At 45.9% G+C, this 18,565-nt stretch overlaps 1 protein-coding gene and 1 non-coding gene across 2 annotated transcripts in view; both read right to left on the bottom strand.

The window, feature by feature from the left end:
* The window catches only part of CYSTM1 (cysteine rich transmembrane module containing 1), a 67,677-nt gene that overhangs the window by 47,481 nt on the left and 1,631 nt on the right, over window positions 1-18,565 (bottom strand). The gene's annotated exons all lie outside the window — the stretch shown is intronic.
* On the bottom strand, window positions 957-13,315 carry LOC129126631 (uncharacterized). The gene is made up of 2 exons (XR_013184389.1): window positions 4,045-13,315; window positions 957-2,923 (listed from the first exon to the last, which is right to left on the bottom strand). It is a non-coding gene; the product is annotated as an uncharacterized LOC129126631 (transcript).

Here is an 18,565-nt window from a genome sequence, read left to right as displayed (position 1 = left end):
GTGAGCACTGGATGGGTTTGGAGCCAGGGCTCTGGCGCTGAGAGCGTTGAATTAAACATGGGGTGACTCAGCGCTGGTCCGCGCCAGGCTGGGAGAGGCACTGCGGGGACAGGTGCATTATTGATGGTTTCATTTTCCCCAGGTTTGAGCACCAGGCAGAAAAGCAGCGGCTGCAGCGCTTGGAGGGGGACACGGTGTGGCCACACTCGGCATTTGCAACGCCTGCCTGCTCTAGTGCTGCTCCTGGTACAGGGATTTCTGCATCCAGCCTCTCCACCTGCAGGAGGGAGCCCCAAGGCAGAGCAGCACCGGCCCCATCCTCCGTCCCTGGCGCTCCGGGAGCTTTGGGGGCTGCACAGCCGGCAGAGAGCAGCCCTCGGGGCTTGGAAGGGCTGAGAGCTCCTGAATTTGCCTTTGGCTTTGCTGATGATCCAAAGCCTTCATCTGCTTCTGGTGACTGCCCATGGAGCCAGGGCCCCTGGGCTGGGGACAGGGCTGGGAGCACAGGGTGTTCCAGCAGCCTTGGAACAGCAGGAAGCAGGACCAAGCCTGGAACTGAGTGTGACAACTCATTACCTCACAGGAGGATGTTCTACTTCTATCCCAAAGCTTTCTGCTGTAAAAACCCCATCCTGTGTCTCCAGGCCCCAGCCCAGTGAGCAGCAGTGAGTGCTGCAGGGCTTTGGGCTCAGAGCATCCTGCTCGTCTCAGCTGGCTGGGATGTGAAGGGAAAGCCTCATGGAAAGGGTTGGAAAACGTGAGCTAGCACTCCTGTCAGGCCTTGCAGGGAGAGGCGTGGTTTGCCTCTTCCTCAGAACCTAATTTGAACCACAAGGATGCAGTGAAAAAAAACCCCAAAAACCTGCGTTGGAAGATTTTAAAGAACAGCACGAACTAAAAAAGCAGCTGCCAAACCGAATTTCCATTATTAAAAATCAGCACTGATAAGAGCCATCTTAGATCAAATAATTTATTTAGTAATTCCATGTAAACACTTCAGATTTACTAGCAAATACAATGCTTGCTGTTCTTTTAAATAGATCATTCAAAAAATAAGAATCTATTATTAATGGCAGGTTGACTAGAGATCTCCATACTACTGTACAATAAGGAATTGGTTTTCTAATGGATTTAACATCTCGATTTTTCTTGTTCTGCATTTGCTTTACACAAAGCCCAAAGGACACAGGTTTGAACTGCTCCCTGACGATGCCACTGCGGCCCAGGGTGTTTTGGGGAAGGTACGCAGGCAACTCCTCCCATCCTGGCATTGGTGTGAGCTGATGTGAGGGTGGGGTGGCAGAGCTGGCGTGAACACTGTTCACAAACACACGCCTTTTCGGTCAGAAAACGGACAGGGAACGGTGGAGAACTTCTCTTTGGGATGTATAAAAGCAACGAACTCCATCGTTGGCATTTACTTATCAACACAGCAGTACACATACACGTATCCACAGTCTGGAAAAGCATCCTATGAGCTGGAGAAAGCAGTGGTTCTGAGGCTTGGTACACCAGTGCACTAAAACCAAAAGAATGATACCTTCTTACATAGTCAAATGAAAAATAAATATCTTTATTTTCTGCCTACTTTATTTCAGTTTTCAAATAAATTTTAAATAAATCTGTACAAAGTATACTGTTACAGTATATATTTGTAAGTGAACTGAAATGCCTAAGTGTAACAACACTACAGGAAAGCAGTAAAGATTGGCACATCTCTAATCAAGATTAACTTTTACACTCAAAAAATACCAACGCCTGTGAAAACCCTCAAGATATTTTTGGTATTTTTTATGCAAGTTGTAATAACAGACCAATTCTCCCCTGCCTTGAAAAGAAAATCACTTCTCACGGTTTTCAGAGAACATGAACATCTTTATGATGCTAAAGGGACACCATCAGGTGAAAAGAGAGAGAGAGATTTCAATTTTTAAAAAGCAAACGCTTTTGGTCTAAAATCGCCAAGTTTGAGATTTGTGCACTTTTTCCATCTCCCCGAGCTGCGGCCGGGGCCGGGCTGGGGCGGGTGGAGCAGCGGCAGCGCCGGGAGCGGCGGGGCCGGAGCTGCCCTGGCCGGGGACACAAAGCCCCGGGAGAGGAGCTGCTCCCCTGGCGAGCCAAAGGAATTCACGCGCAGGCCACAGGGCTGCACTTTGTGGTTTCTTTTTCCCCCCAAAAGCAAGAAACTAAAATTGAACTGACAGTGTCCCTTTGCTCAAAATAAAGACTTCAGCGCTAGAGAGGTCAGGTACTGAAATGAACTTTTTCACAGGGTCAAAGAGCCAGGTACATCTCAAAATTCAAGTTTTCAAATCCAACTGCAGTTATTAGATTCATGAGCTCTCAAAACCTCCTAAAATTTCGTTAAATAATTCCCAACTGGGAATTGGGGATAAATACTACAGATTAAGAGTGAGAGTTTTCTCTCTTAATCTTTCCAAATATATATTCACTCAAAGTTTACATGCTGAAAGTTAATCTTACATTAGAATGTAATTGGCTGCAACATAAACCTATAAATGAATCAACTACCATAGATTAAACTCTGTTAAATATTTCTAAGTTAATAAAATATTGACAGTATTATAAAATTACAGTATTTACAATAAGAAAAATCTAGACTAATATATACCTTTAACAGATCTCTTCTCCAATTTGGGATTGCAACGGAATTATGAATATATGAACAATTTATTAGAAAGTTGCATTGCAATTATCAGGTTTTCCATTAGAGCTAGAGAGGGTGAGCTATCACTGCCTTTGGAAAAAACAAAAAGTGACTTCTGGTGGTGGGGTGTAGCTTTTGAGTACCAAACTGGTAACAGGAGTCCTCCGCAAGACGTCTGAAGATAAGGTAGGACCAGCCTCAACTGCTCAGATTAAGGTTGTATTACAGAACTGCCAGCAATCAGAACCACCCAGGCTGCAAAAGGGGAGGAAAGGTAGTTTTCAGCTCAAAGTGCACAGCTGGAAGGGCTCCCCTCATTCTGGACTCCACCTAAGGCTGCAGGAGCTCTGATCAGCTCTCAGGAACCTCAGCTCAGGGGTCATGAGGAGGAAATGAGCCATGGTGCTCCTTAAAGGGACATGGTTGGGCTGCAGCTATGCCAAAACACCCCTGTCAACCATGGAGGACACAACCAGACTGGGCATTTGAGATCCTCTTGGACTTGCTTTCTTAGGAGGTTTTTTTGGGGGAGGGTCAGGGATGGGCTTTGGTTTGAGGATTTTTTAAAATTTCTTTATTTTGTTTGCTTGGGAGAAAAAATTTGGCCAGGACTGTGCAGTAAACTCATTTTCTATCCCTCATCAGGTTCTCTGTTTCTGGGGTATTACCAAAACGTGCAGTGTTTGGGTGGCAAATACATGTGGGGAAAAAGGAGGCTTCAACATTTCCAAGTCAATTTGTCTTGGGATAAACCAAAAGCAATTTGGGTCCTTAAAAATCGCCAGCTGCTTTTGGGGTCTCAGACACCCAGTGATGTCCTTTTAAGGATCAGATCTTTCACTTGCCCTTTTTCCCAGCCTTGGAGGAGGAGTTTACAATGAGTTTAGGAAGGGCCACATTCACATTCTCTCCCTCCTCCCCATGTCACATTTGCTTTCTAGGAAAAAAGGGGGAGAAAAGTAAGTTTCAAACTCCTTTCCCACCCTTCCCTCCCCCGGTCCTGCTCACAGTAAACCAGAAATGGCAGTTTTTAGTGTATATTTTGGGATCCATTATTTTTTCAGCCCCAAGCCTGAAGATGCTAGTGAGAGACCTACCCACAGGCATTGGAGAGGAGGAGCAATTTAGGGGTTTCTACCAGTTCCCGTGGTGGGCAGGGGGGAACACCTCTGTCCTTAAAAGCAGGATTTAAAATGGTAAAAGAATAATTTGTAAACTGGAATCTACATTACCAACAGAAGGCTCTAGGTCCTGCGGGCTCCAGTTCCCAGAGATGCAGAGCAGGAAAACTAGAAAGAGAACTTGGTACCTTTCAACCACCTGCTGGGTTGTACTGGGGGGGAGTGGGGAATGAGAGAGACAAAATGCCAACTGACCTTATAAACAAAGGTATGTTTAGGGCTTCTGGTTTCAGGAATAAACCGATATTTACTGGTAAAAGTCTGCCAAAAAACAAAAACAGAAACACAGGATTACTGGTAAATATTGGTTTATATGGAGAATTTAAAAAAAAAAAATAAATAAAAAAAGAGATGTCATCGTGCTCCTGATCTCCACGTGCTCCCAGGTGGGAGCTGAGAACCGACCCATGGCATCCCTGCACCCAGCAGTGTCTCTGGCACCTGGACACCTCAAACCAGAAGCCTTGTGTTGAGAGGAAAGTCGTGTTTGTTTCCTTTACTCCCCTTAAACTACGTGTTTCTGGATTCCCCCCTCCCTCCTCTGCAAGGCTGGTCCTATGGGGGTTTGGCTCAGGAGATGGGAAGTCTGCTTCCAAAAGCACTTGGAAGTGAATTTGTACATAATATGGTATCTCAGCACAAGGCTGCTGGGGCCTGGGCCTCGGCTGCTCCCTGAGATACCATAAAATATACAAGACTGAGTGGATATTTTAAATAAAGCATTTTCTTGTAAGTGGCATAAACCCATTCATTTTATTTACATGCTTATTTATTTCCAAAAATAGAGTTGGTCCACATTGGACAAGAGAAATCAAGAAGCCATACAGTAGAAGAGTTAAAAGTCCAACATTTAACCAAAGTACAATGAAATTCCAGAAGTCTGTGGCTGACTTGAACCACAGAAACATACACATGAGCCACACAGACATTTGTACATAGAGCATTATATTACCAATAATATTTGCAAACATGAGGTCAAGATGGCTAAAAACCCAGCAGGACTGACCCGGGCGTCCTGGCTGAACTAAAGTGGGTGCTGAGGGGCCGTCACTGCTGTGGGGAAACACAACTCTCCAGAGATTTTGCTTCACTTTTGGTTTTTTCTTTAACTGAGAAAGTCCTAATTTTTCTGCCCTGGGGATCCAAATTGAGGACACGGTGAAAGCCAACCCCACATTAGGAGCTCCCTAAATGCCGGGGTGCCGGGGGCTCAGACCTGCGGGACAGCGCGGGCGCCACAGGGCACCGGAACCCCACGGAGGGCAAAACACTGCCCTCTGCCACTTGGCCCTAAAGATCACCTGGAAAAGAAAAAATGGGGATTTATACCCTTGTGGTGTGCTGAAAAAAGGTCTGGATGGGGTTTGCCTTGAAAACAAGGATTTCCCTCCCCTGCCATGGGCAGTTTTTGGCATTAGTTATTTCAGTCCTGTCTACCTTTTCTGGAAGATCACAAATATTCTAGAGGATCTTGCACTGACAGGTGAGGGAATAACTTTTTCACATTAAAAAAAACCAAACAAACAAAAACTTGGAGGATGGACAGCAGAAGAAAAAAAAAAAAAAAAACAACAAATGGAAAAGATGCCTTTTCTCTGTGTGAGGGCCCAGCTCTCTGGGTATCTCCATGGACCTCACCATGACAATATCTCAGTGTCTCCAAAGGATGGAAAAAAAGACTTAAATCTCTATGTTCTGCTGCAGAGAATCACAGCAAGTAAAAGGGGGAAGACAGTTGTAGCACTTCTGGTACTTCTACAAACCACCCACTACATGGAGTAGAACCACACAAAAAGGGTATAAACTAATTTTCCTTTTTCAAGTCATCTTTGACACTCACGCGATTAAGCCTAGTCCAATGTGAATGCTAGTACAGAGCTAATGTACAGAATACCAGCGATAATTATCAGTACCTAACAGGATTTAAAGGCAAGTATACTCAGTACATTTATAAAAAACACTAGGACCAGAACCAGAGCTCTGACAGCAGTTACACAAAGCAGCCGTGCAGGTCTCTACGAGGACAGAGCCTTTAGCACAAGTCGCTATGATCATCTGAGCCTGTGACAGACAACTCGATCTCCTAATTTGTTTCCTAGAACATCTCTAATTGCAGATGTGAAATACATTTGAAAACAGAGATGGGCCTGATCCTGTGCAGTTGGGTACATACAACACACCCCAGTGAAACTCAAAGCCCAAATTCCTAAAGAGAGAGCACAAGAAATTGTTGTCTTACATCAAATAACTATCATGCAAGCATACCACGACGGTTTTATATTGAGTAACTTCAAAGTCAGCTGGTATAATTTAACTAGAAGTGAGCAATCTAATGGATTTCTAGGGGTAGGGACAAAGGTTGTGCCAGTGACAGCCACCTGATCACCAGGGAGAGCAGCACAGGGACACTGTGGGGCTCTGATGAGCTGTGGTACAGAGGAGCTCCTGCTCAGCAGCCTCACAGACCTGTGCCACACCTGGGATGTGCAGGATTCCTGTGGCAGGCTACACACCTTCCCTTCATTTGCTCTGCTACCACACTCAGAGTTCTTCCTCCTGAATGAACAATTCACTTACAGCCTGCCACACTGATGGAGCATTAAAGATTACTTTTTTTCCCCCTGTTGCTGTTGCCTCACATGTCCCAGGGTCAGCCCCATGCTCACTGCACCAAACCTTATGCTCTTCTCAGTTTTCCAGCCAGGCTGGGGTCACTTCTCCAGTATAACACAACCACTCTGCTCCTTGTCTTTAAATACAAACTCTGACTGAAAGCCTCACAGTGCCTGCAGTTATCCTGTTTCTATTGCAAACTCCAATGACTTATCAAAGCACTCACCCTTTGGTACCATAATCTGCTGGAGACAGGGAAGGTGGAGAAGCCAGGGTACTTGCCATGACTCCTGGACTTTTAAGAAGCCTAAAACTAAGCCAGAGCAGCAAAAGGTTGTTCTGGCTGACACCAGTTACCTGTGGGTTCTCCTGGGTCTCAGGAAGAGAGGTGACACAGGTCTGCATGTGCACACACCAACAATCCCCCCTCAAGGACAGACGTAGGCAAGAGCTGGAAGATGCTGCCCAGACCTCTGCTCCTATTCCTTCCCTTTCTGCCCATTATAAAAGCCAAGACCTCTGAGTTTTTCCTTAGTAAGAAGCAAACAGAACATAGCCACAATATCAGCTGCTGAGGCGCACTCTGGGATCTGGCAGACCTGCAAGTCCAGCTCAAGGCAGGAATTTGAACTGGGGGTGTTGCTTTACAGGAGAAATCTAGATTTCTCTAGATTACCCAGTATTCTGGGCTTGTTTGTCCCTTCAGACCAGACTTTGCAACCTGGACCTAGTGCTGTCCACCACAAAAGTTTCATGAAAATGAACCTTTCTTCACCCAGCAACTTTGGGTTGACCAAACCATTGAGTGGAACTCATTTGCTCATAGGCTGAAGATGCAGACTTAGAAGCCTTTAATCACCTTCTCTAACTAGACTTTAGTCAACCTTTTGCTTCCCAAGTGACGAACAGCAAATGCAACCAAAGAAGGACTCTGTGGTATTTCTCTTCTCATTACAAGCCTTTTTTTTTACCCTGATGTTTGTCAATGTGTTCACACATTCTGGTGGGTGCCCCAGCAAACCAGACTGATCATAGAATCAAAGAATGGATTGGGTTGGAAGGGATCACCTGGTCAAACCTCCTTCTCTGCAGAAAGTATGCTGCTTTCTACCTCTAACACACTGAAGAGCTACAGCACTTCAGCCTCACCTTCTCAAACTGGAGTTCAGGGTTGCTGATCTGCAATTCCCAGTGCCCTGACTAATACTTTAATTAAAAATAAAGAATAACCTGACATTAGGACGTTATCTAGTCTGGAGAATACTAAGCTGTTTTTTGACTGCCCTGTTTTTGTTAGTACCTTTAAGTGTTTCAGTCCCAAGCTTTTTTAGAACCCCTTGATACATCTGTTGCTCCTCCACTTGAATTTCCTACTTTGCTCCAGCATCTCTGCCTCACTTGAGTTTCAGAGGAAGGCTCCTTATTCCACCCAAAAGAACAGCAGGTTCTCAAATGTGCCCTGTGCTCCAGAATGACGTGGAGGAGTCACTTCAGCAGCATGAAGTAGAGCAGGAAATGAATTCTGTCTTCAGTCCTGCCCAGCCAGATTTTCTCCCCAGTCTTGTCTCTGATGCCCCTCGGACAGCATTGGCTCCCCAAAACCCCCAGCTCTGCAAAGCCCCTCTTAAACTGCTTCATTTCCCACTCATGGTTACGTGCCCTGCCACATGGCTCTTCCAGTCTGCTCCTCAAGAGCAGGATTTCTGTCCTTGGGTGGAATCTTCCTGACCTCCAGAAGCCCCTTCCTTTATAACTATTTTAACAACAGTTTTAGGGTTGTTTGTTCTTTCATGACAGAGTTCTGCCTCACCTGGGTGCCAGTAACCTTCTCAGGTACCTGTGGTAAGTCTAAGACTTCATTTTTCTGATCTACTCCCCTGCAATATTTTGGAACAAAAGACTCACTTTTAGTCCAGCACATTCTACCCCTGAGAATGCTGAACCTGCAACTCAGTGACCCCCAGGTGGTCACTGCTACTTAACAACTCAACAATAATTGTATTTGGAATCATGTCTTATGTTTTAGTCCTGAACAAAGGCTAACTCTAGACCAGGCTGTTACAAGAAATGATCCTTTAAGTAAATCAATATGTTTGCTCACCAAAATGTTAGCCAGATCCCTCCCAAACAATCTGGCCAGATAGCATGGTCATAATAGAACTCACATTTTCTAACAGGTTTATGAAGATGCACTAGCCTGTTTTTTTTCCCAAGGCTCATGAAATCCTCAACTTTCCTTTTGACTGGAATAGAAAACTTCCTAATACCTCCATGTCATTAAACTACAGAATTTATATTCAACATAAATGTGGCTGTTTGGTCGTCAGTACTCCAATTTCTTCAGATTTTACAGCAACCTTTTAGATGTAGTGTTCCTCCTTTATGACCTAACATACCTGCTACAATGGCAGGTAATGCAGTATCTTATTGATTTCCATCACCCCCACCATGTTTCAATCACAGCAGCTGTGCTGAGGTCTTTTTTCACCACCAAGCAGTCTCCAACAACTATTTTTGTCTCCTGTTTCCACCCTGTTGTGCAGATGTGCCCGTTCCTTACTCCAGCCCAGTCCCTCCTGTGCACACAACTCTGCTCCCAGCCTCCAGCCCCAGCACCTCAGCCTCCCACCAGCCTCTGTCCTCCCCAAACCCTGCCCACTCCCCATGCCACAGGCTGGGGACACCTGGGCTGAAGTGGAAATGCTGGGAAGTCACAGCTCCTCACTTCACTTCCCTGTCACAGCCTTTTCCCGGGCACACACACAGACTTTAGGAAGAGGCACTGCCACATCCTCAATTCTGTCTCCTTCCTGGACAGCCAGTTTAGCTTCCCAGGTATCTCAGATTCAAGAATGCAGGCTTGCCCCAAACACTCTGATACCTTTCAAGGTTTATGTGTCCAACCAACAGGGAAACAGTTTGATGGATCTCCTAATCATTGGGAGCTTGTATTTCCCATCACCAAATCCTCTGCCATTCAGACCTCCCACAGCTGCTTTTCCAGCTTCTGGAGGCATTTCCAGAACACAAATCAACTCCTCAACCAAGGCTTTGGTTATAAATCACCCCTTCAATCCTGTCCAGTTTCAAGTCTCCACAAAGCAGGGCAGTCAGTGCTGTGGTGGGAATGAGCCCTGACCATGCTGATTTATTTCCAAAAATAGAATTGGTCCATATTGGACAAGAGAAATGTCCAATTCTCTTGGATTGGACAAGGACTTGGTGCCATTTCTCCTCAGCAGCTCAGCAGTTCTGGCCTCAGGATGCTTTTTGGAGCCTGGAATGCCCCCACTTGTTGCTCCATATAGTATTTCATCAGCAGATAATCACTTGCAAAGCGTGTCCTCTCTGCACTCTTGTGTGCAGTTCTTTGTGCAATTAAGCCAATGTACTTTGATTCCCATAATTAAGCTAGGAATTTTACTTTATGACCATATAAAGTCCATCTTTAAACCAAAAATAGACTGACCGTTAACAGATTCTTTTTTTTAAATGACTTTAAACCGCCAATTAGAGACTTGCATTGGACAAGATAAGTTACATATGGCCTTGCAGAAGCCTGCAAGGACTCATTTTCCAGGACTTTTATTGACAGGTGAAGCTCAGAAGCCAACTTTTTTTTTTTTTTTAAGATAGTATGAGCCTCTGATCACAGCAGATCTATCCACAAACCAAACTGTTCACATGCATGAAAGCAGAGATGGCTTTTATGTGAATCTGCAGTGCTCAGTTCAGAGTTATTAATGACAGAAAATAATTCAAAGCCTTTAGTCCCTACTTTGCTCAGACCTGCCTGGTTGCCCTTCAGCAGCCCCTGGCAACAGTGAACGTACTGTCATTTATTATTTAAATAAAACAATCTTTTTAATAAAAAGAAATTCTGACCCCATTTAAACTCTCTACCTGACAAGACACCAGCTTCTTTCCTTCACCTCTGGTGCTGCTCATGCAACATTTTTTTTAAGCTGACCTGCCCACACAGCTTCTGATAAGCCAATGCTACATTGCCAGCTCTCCTCAGCATCACTCGAGTGGGAGGTTTAAATACCAGATTTCACAAAACCCTTTCTCCATGATTCCTAGCCCTGGCATTTCTTGAAGTATTGACAGATCGGCAAGCCTTCCCAGCTTGCCCAAAAGTGAGCCAGCTGGACCTGCTTCTGCTGGACTGCTGCAGAGAGAAGAGCTGGTCCCTGAAATCCCAGCACTCACCTCTCCACCCCTAGGTGAGTTTTGAGGAGCCTGGACCGGCTGACACTGATGTGCCGATGCAGACTCACTCCCCAGGAGCTGCTGGTCTGAGCTCCCCTGCCCATATGAGATGCCTGGGCAAAAGGTGAGCCCAGGCAAGTTCCAAACCTCAGCAGACTGTAGGCAATAAAGCCAGCAGCCTCCATCGTGCTCACTATTGTGCAACCAGGATGGAGCACGGAGAAATAAAATGCATTCCCTAGGGAGACGCCAGAGCAAGCACAAGCTGGGGGACAGCCACACCCAAACCAAGGTGGCAGCCTTTCAAATGACAATGCTGCTCCCAGACATCCCAACAGACAGGTCCTGCCTGAAGCACAACCACTGTCCTGCCCTCTGACAGCCACCTTTCTACCCAGAGTGAGAACAAACCCTCCAAACCTCTAGTGGCCCCAACCTCGATGGGCACACAGCAATTTGAGCCTGAGTTGCACATCAAGACATTCACCAGTACCAGAAAAAACAACCACTGCTCATTTACTGACTCTCAGCTCCCAGCAACAGAAACCATCCAGGTCCATGATATGGACACAGCCTCCTCCAGCCTCACCTCAACACCAGCCACATCAGCACAACCACACTGGGGATTCAGCCCCACAGCAGCCACCCCTAAACCCCCCGTGCCAATGCTGGCCCGTGCATCAATGCAGAGCACGGTGGTGATGGTGTCTGAGAGCCCAGGCTCAGCTCCCAGACCTTCCTGCAAGCATGACAGTAACACCTCCCAGGCCAAACTGCTGCCCTGTGTCAGTCAGACACCATCTCTTGCACCAGGGCTGCACCCACGGGGCTGCTGCGCGGTCTCTGCACCGTGTTCAGTGACACAGCCAAACCCACCGGGGTCAGCACGGTCACGGGGCTTCAGACACAGCTTGCAAGCCACTTTCACATGCAATTCTCCATTGAAATCAACATCATGACTGGCATGACATTTCAACACAAGGAGGTTTTTCTCAAAAAGCTGTCTAAATCTCTCCAAGTCATGCACTTGCTGTCCCAGCGGCACACACTGGATCAGCTCCCACAACAGCCACCTCCCTCCAAGGTCTCCCCAGGCAAGAGGGGCACATCCTTCCACGCTGGAGATGTAAATCCACACCTCTCACCTCTCCAGTCTCAAACAGAAAGAATGAAGCTGGTTTTTCTTGCTTCCTGCATATTTCAAGATAGTGTTTCAAGAAAAAATGCTTCAATGCCACAGCCAGGGAGACTAAGCAAAAGCTCCCACTGCCAGTGTTGCAGCCAATCCTCTTTGCACTTCAGTCTGCTATGTGGCCCAAGACTCAGAAAGGACCAAGCTAATGTCAGGATGGACAACTGATCATCAACAAAGGCAAGGAATTGTCTGAGTTAAGACTGAGTACCTGCTGGGGAGATCCAGCAGATTCCCATTCAAACTAAAAACCCTCCCAGCTGATGGCTGATCCAGAAAGGAGCAGAGGTTCACCACGTGTCATGAACTCAAGCCTCATGAGGAGGTGTGGAAATGGCCAGGGTCACCAAGTTCAACAGCAAAGTAGGCCCTGCTCAGGACCTGACAGCTATGTTACATGTGTTTGGATATTTCACTCTCCCATGAGCTCTAGCTTGGCATGATAAACCTAACGCCCACTGGTTGGTAAAACTTGTCTTAGTTAAACCCAAACTGTATCAGGTCTTGTGCTCTTAGGCTGCTCCAAGGTACCTCACACAGGGACAGTAGAATTTCCCTACCAAACCACACGCCCAGCTCGAGCTGCAGAGGTACTGCCACAGCCCAGGTGATGTCTGCTCACCCAAAACAAGACAACACCCAAAATCTACGGCCAGCCTGAGCAGGCTCCACCTTGGCTGGCCACGGTGCCTTCCCGAGCAGAGAGCTCAGGACCAGATCCTGTCTCTGGGGGAAGGAGCACCAGCAGTATCGATCGCAGGGGGACAGTGAAGCATTGTTTGGGGATATCCAGCCATTCACTCTGTCTTGTTTTAATCAGTCAACATTCAAAAGACAGATAGTGAGGCCAAAAGTCCTCTATCTTTATCTTTTTTCACTTAATCTCCAGCTGACATTTTTTTCCGTGAAAACACGCCTCGTTTCTTGCTGTATGACTTCAACTCTCCCTCTCCTGTGATATTTTGCCTCAAACAGGCTACACAACCGGTTACTACTTTTATAGAGGTGGGAGTGACATGCTTTGATTCTTCCAAAACACAAAATGCTCATCTGGCTTCAGCCACCAAACTGCAACGATGGGGACCAGCAGAGCCACCCCAGCTGGGGAGTTCAGAGTCCTCTGCTCCATGATCCCTTGGGACCACTGCCTGACACCCCTCAGCTGCTTGTGGCAAAGAGCCACTGTCATCAGGCTCTCATGGGCTTCTTTCAGTGCCATACCTGTGCTGATGCTGAAGCACCTGCATGGCAGCCCAGGTGCACCTTGGCCATCCATCTCTGCCACATCCTCTCTCCCACCTTGCTCCAAAAGCCTTTTCCCACCCTCCAGACACACAACACCTTTGCTGTGGCTGCTGGGAGCTCCTCCCCTGGACAAACTCCCTCACCCAGCCTGAGGCTGCCGGCTCAGGAAATGCCTTTGTTAGTGACAGCACCACGCCTGCCCCAACACCGCCTGCCCCAACACCGACCTGCTCATCCTTTCCCTTCCAATGGACTCCTCCAGCAGCAACTTCTATGCAAACCAAATTGCAGTGAAATCACCAGAATGCCATTGGAGAATTGACACTGTGAACCCCCTGCAAATGGATGATTTGGCCTTTACTTCTCTCTGCTATCTGCAGCTGTTCTGCACTAACAACAAGCAACACACAGCCCAGAAAAGCCTCGTGGCCCACTTGGAACTCACATGAAGTGGGATGGTTGCAGCCCCTGATGTGAGCTGCCTTTCTCCCAGACTGCAGTGCTGCTAACACACAGCCCGTCAGGAACTGAAATGCTTTGGAAAGACAACAAGCAAAGGAGGATAGACAGGCTAAGAGAAACTCCCAGAGCAGACCCAGGAGCATCTGGCACAAACGGGAGCCTCTGCTGGGAGCAGAGCAGAGCAGAGCAGAGCAGGCAGCCCTGCTCCAGCTGCGGAGCTTCCGGAGAGGAGCATCCTTCCTGTGCCATCACCCCCAGCCATCCCAACACAACACACACCTCTTCTGAGAAGAAAAAAAAAATACCATGAACTTCAGGCCCAAAGATTAGGCTCTGGGAAATACGAGCTTTTAAAAAAGGTTATAATTTTGGAAGTCCATTTAAATTAACCTTAACTAGCTTTAAACTCTATATACGTATCTCCTTGCCACGCTCACAACCCACGCACATTTTGCAGTGCCAGTGAGCTAAATCATGTGCAAGCGAGCAGAGTAAAAGGAACCACAAAAAAAAAAAAAAGCTCTGGGCAGAAACTCTCTTTCATTGTTGCAAGCGGCAAAGGAGATGGCAACAGCAGAAGGAATCAGGAATAAAAATGGAACTCGCTTGTTTACCTTGTCGGTTTTGTCAAAACATTGTGACAACGCTTTGCGTGCAGCCAGTTTCTCTGTTCTGCCACCAAAAATTCAGAGCCTTTCACCTTTCTTCACGCATTACAGGAGAAAGCCAAGAAGAGTAAAACTTTTAGGGAGAGAAATGAGTGTGCAAAAGATATAAAAAAGCCCAGCATGAGATTTTCAAACTACTGGGCTCCTCTTCCAGATAGTCCAAACACCACCAGGAACAGTGACCCTCCAGCTGCACAAGCTGAGTTAACGAGGAGCAGGCAGCCAACGAAGGAGGGGAGTAAGACAATAAAGGGAAAGTTTGGGTAAGCCTGACAAAAAGCAAGAGAAAAAAAAGAAAAAAGAAGTATAAAAAAAAAAGCCAGGGAAAAAAAAAGCTGCAAACAGGGTTTCTAAAAAAGATAAATTCTTGACAGTGTCTTTTTAAAAGAGAAACTCACAGTGCTTCAGGCAGAGCCCTACCTCTCCAAAAGCCACGCAATCCAGTAGGAAGCAGCAGGTTTTTGAAGGAGCAAATTGCACAGCTGCGGAAGGATTTGCCTTTATTGCCTTCTTTCCAACTCACCTAAGAGAGACTCAATGTCTACCTGGAGGACTAGCAAAACCGAGGAAATTGGTTGGTTCTAGTTAGACTTTTGAGATTTTTTATGCTTGAAGAGAGCCCCTAAAATGTAAACCTGTTTTAGCATTCTTGTACATTAATGTCGTTGTTCTCCCTGCTGACTCCCACAACTTCTGCCACAGACAAGTCAATCAGATTTGGTATATGCCCTGGGACAGGGAAGGGGAGGGCTGGGTTTAAAGCAAACAAGCAACCAAAAAATAATTATGTCAGTGCTCTGCAAGGTGTTGGATCCAAGCTCGGTGGATCTGCTGAAGTCTTCGATCCAAAACACTTGGCAATTTTACTTAAAAAAAAGGAAACAAAAAAAACCTTAGACCTGTTGAACTTAGAGAAAAGCAAGTGGCAGACCTTGGAGGAAGGGCGACAGCGTGTGAGGGTGCAAAAACATCATGTGCTGTAGTTCACCACTTTAGGAGAAATCAGAGTTTTGCTTTGGTTGGTTTTGCTTTTTCTGAAGTGCTGGGGAAAGGCGCTTCCCAAAGGGCGACTTTGGAGTTTACGGGCGCCAAGGTGGAAGCGTGAAGTGAGGACATGCCAAAAACGTCAGGTTTGCATAAACCCTTCTGGAAAAAGTGCACCGTGGTTTTAGGAAAAATGCATATCTACCAAATCTCCACTGACCAGGGGCCACTTGTGCACGCAAAGTTGCATCAATTGGCAGCATCAATGCTGACATTTTTGCCTTCTCCTTCCACCCCCCTCCCCAATTTTTTCTTTTTTTCCTTGGGAGACATAGAGCGCCACTGCATTAGAACGTACAAGAAATGAAAACAGTGAGTACGACTGATATAGATCCATTGACTTTTTATTACAAATGTACTTGATCACTTGGCTTCAAAAAAGTTTAAATCAACCCCTATTTTCTGTACGCCAGTACAAAGTAAAATCTATTTTACAAATTAAATACCTAAAAATTTGACAAAAATATTAAAGTTTGATGGAAAAAACAGTTATAAAAATCTTAAATCCCCTTTTAAGAAGATAAGAGATAACATTCCCTCCCAACCCCCACAGTCCTGTTATACAATATTAATAGTCATTTTTTTTAGAATAGGTAGGTATGTTATATCTTGCTGTTAGCATACAAGTCACTCTAATAGCTTTATCTGTATATACTCCAGTTAGTGCATGAATGTCATCTGATTGAATATAATCAACTATCTTTAACTGATCCCTAATTTACATTTCATAGCTTGCATAGTTTGAAGGGACAAAGGTTACACTACAGCTAATCATAAAAAAAGGTGGTTACAGTGCTATTTTTAAAGGCAACAAAGTAATTGCTCCCAAAAAAAAAAAAAAAAACCCAAACCCAAAACTAAACGAAAAAAAAAGAAGTTACCGGTCGGCTCTGAGCAGGGGTTAAATCCCCGGCAGCAGCTCTGCCTGGCTCACGGGGTGGGCTCTGCGCCCGCCCGCTGCCCCCTCTGTGCTTCCCCCAGTCCCGGGACAGGTCGGGAGCCGCTCTCCCGGCAGCGCTGCGCCCAGCGCATTTCAACCCCTGCGAGGGATACGCACAAAGTGACACTGTCAAGTATTTCTTTCCTTTTTTTTTTTTTTTTTTTTTGTTTTTCCCCAATTGAATTTCCAAAAAACGAAAAGCCCTCCGCCTACGGGCGCGCCCGGCTGGGAGCTCGGAGCGCTCCCGGCACCCGCGGCTCCTGCTCGCCCGCCGATCCCGCCCGGCCCATCCCGGGGGCTCCCGGTACCGGGGCTCGGGGGGAACCCCGGAGGGTCCGGCCGGGCCCCCCGGCTCCCGGGAAGCTGCTGGCTGCCTCCCGCCGCAGCATCGTAAGCGGGACCGCAAAGAAGAGGCAGGAATCAACAGCGGCTCGTGCTGTTTCTTTTTTTTCTTTTTTATTTAAATTCTCAAAGACAGAGCAATTTCATTTTTTTTTGTTTTGTTTTCATTTTAACAAAAAAAATAGAATTTGAATTCGGAGGACATTTCCCCGTTAGCATAAAACCACTTAAAAGGTGGTTGTATTTCAATGGTAAATTACTTGACAGTGTCCCTTTAACTTAAAAATAAAATAATGTCAGTATTGCAATGAATTTCAAGTTTTCTTGCACGTAGTCATTATAAAGTAGCTTTTATCATGCTCTTGGACCTATTCTACAAGACATTTAAAAGCATATCATCAAGGAAAATATAAGGCATACTTCTCAGGAATTAGGTATCTTGGCACATTTGAGCATACTGTCTTTTTTTAAAACAACACATATGGTCAAATATACCTTTCTTCTTCTAACATTAAACAGGGTTTTCTGTACTTTGTTTTAAATACTGAGATATTAGAGCCTTGGTAAAGTACCGAGCACCTCCGGGAAAACAAAAATTAAAACAAAAAAAGCGAAAAAATAAATCCAATGAAAACTAAAACAACGAGGAGCAAAATCCCACAAATCTTTACAGTCATTTTAGTCTTTCGTTATCATCATTCATCAAGTCCTTGAACATACAGAACGTGCGTTAAAAGAAGAAAAAACCAAAACGAAACAAAAAAACCAAAGAAACACGCAGAAGAAACCCAAAACGAGACAAAAACTGACCACAAGTTCTCGGCCACTGTTCACAGAACTGCCCGCGGGCCGTTCCAGGCTGTACTGGTTTGACTGGACCCGCGCGGCCCGTGCGCTCCTCCGGTCAGCCGGATCCTGGGCAGGATCCGGGCGGCGCGGGCGAGGAAGACCACGGGAGGAGCCTGCCTCGTTAGCGATGCTCCCAGGAGCCGGCAGGGACGGAAGGACACTCTGCCGTGCTCTCCTCGCCTCCCGCTACTTATTGCAGGGAACGCACCGCGGCGGCGTTGGAACTACGGGCGCCGGAGCGCGTCCGTCGGCAGCGCGACAACTTTGGGGAGGGCAGCGAACAGCAGGACCGAGACAATCAATCAAGTAGCAAAAAAAACAACCAAAGCAATTAAATTCCTAACTACGTCTAGCAGCATGGAGAGTGCAGTCCCGACACATCACAGTTGAAGTACAATAATCGCTGGAACTGCCCATCCAGAGCCTCCGATTCAGAAGCAGGTTATCAGACACATGTTTACATGCAATTGAGAACCATTTCAAATGTCACATTACGCACTCTGAAAAGCTTATTTCACTACTGGGAAATAGGAAAAGTGCACATTAAAGCAATTTTAAACATTTCCAGTGATTGTTTAAAAAGAAACAGAAACACCTCGCTACCAGCGGCTCGTGTTTAACTTTCTGTGAACACTAACAGCAAACTTCTTTCAAGGGCAATAATGCATGGTACAATGGAAACAGCTTGTTTTGACACTTACAGTACATCTCAAAAAAAACCCCAAAAAAACAAACCAACAAAATAAAAACCCCAAGAAGAAAAAGGGAATTATAATTTCAACTGGGAATAAAATGACAGCAGGAAATCAAATTCTTTAAAACAAGCTTTTTTTTTGTTTTCTCCCCACCCTTCAGAAACTCCATCCTTGCCCCTCGGTAAAGAAGCGCTGGCAGCTCCTGCTCGCACAGGAGCAGCTCAGGTCTACCTGACCCCTAACTCAGCCAAGACCATTCAGCAAAATGATTGCATTCCCAAAAAACTTCTGAGTGGAACAAGATTCTAGTTTCTCTGAAATGCTCTCTACTGAATTCCAGCCAAGAAAAGAAAAGAAAAGAAAAAACAAAAAATAAAGTTTTGTTTTCACTGTTTAAGGCATCTTTTTTTTTATAACATTTTCTCTTCACTCGCAATGATGATAGTCATGCAGC

This window comes from Agelaius phoeniceus, chromosome 15, assembly GCF_051311805.1.
Source record: "Agelaius phoeniceus isolate bAgePho1 chromosome 15, bAgePho1.hap1, whole genome shotgun sequence".
NCBI lineage: Eukaryota > Metazoa > Chordata > Aves > Passeriformes > Icteridae > Agelaius > Agelaius phoeniceus.
The sequence above is the reverse complement of the archived record's forward strand: the minus strand, read 5'-3'. Positions and strand labels throughout refer to the sequence as shown.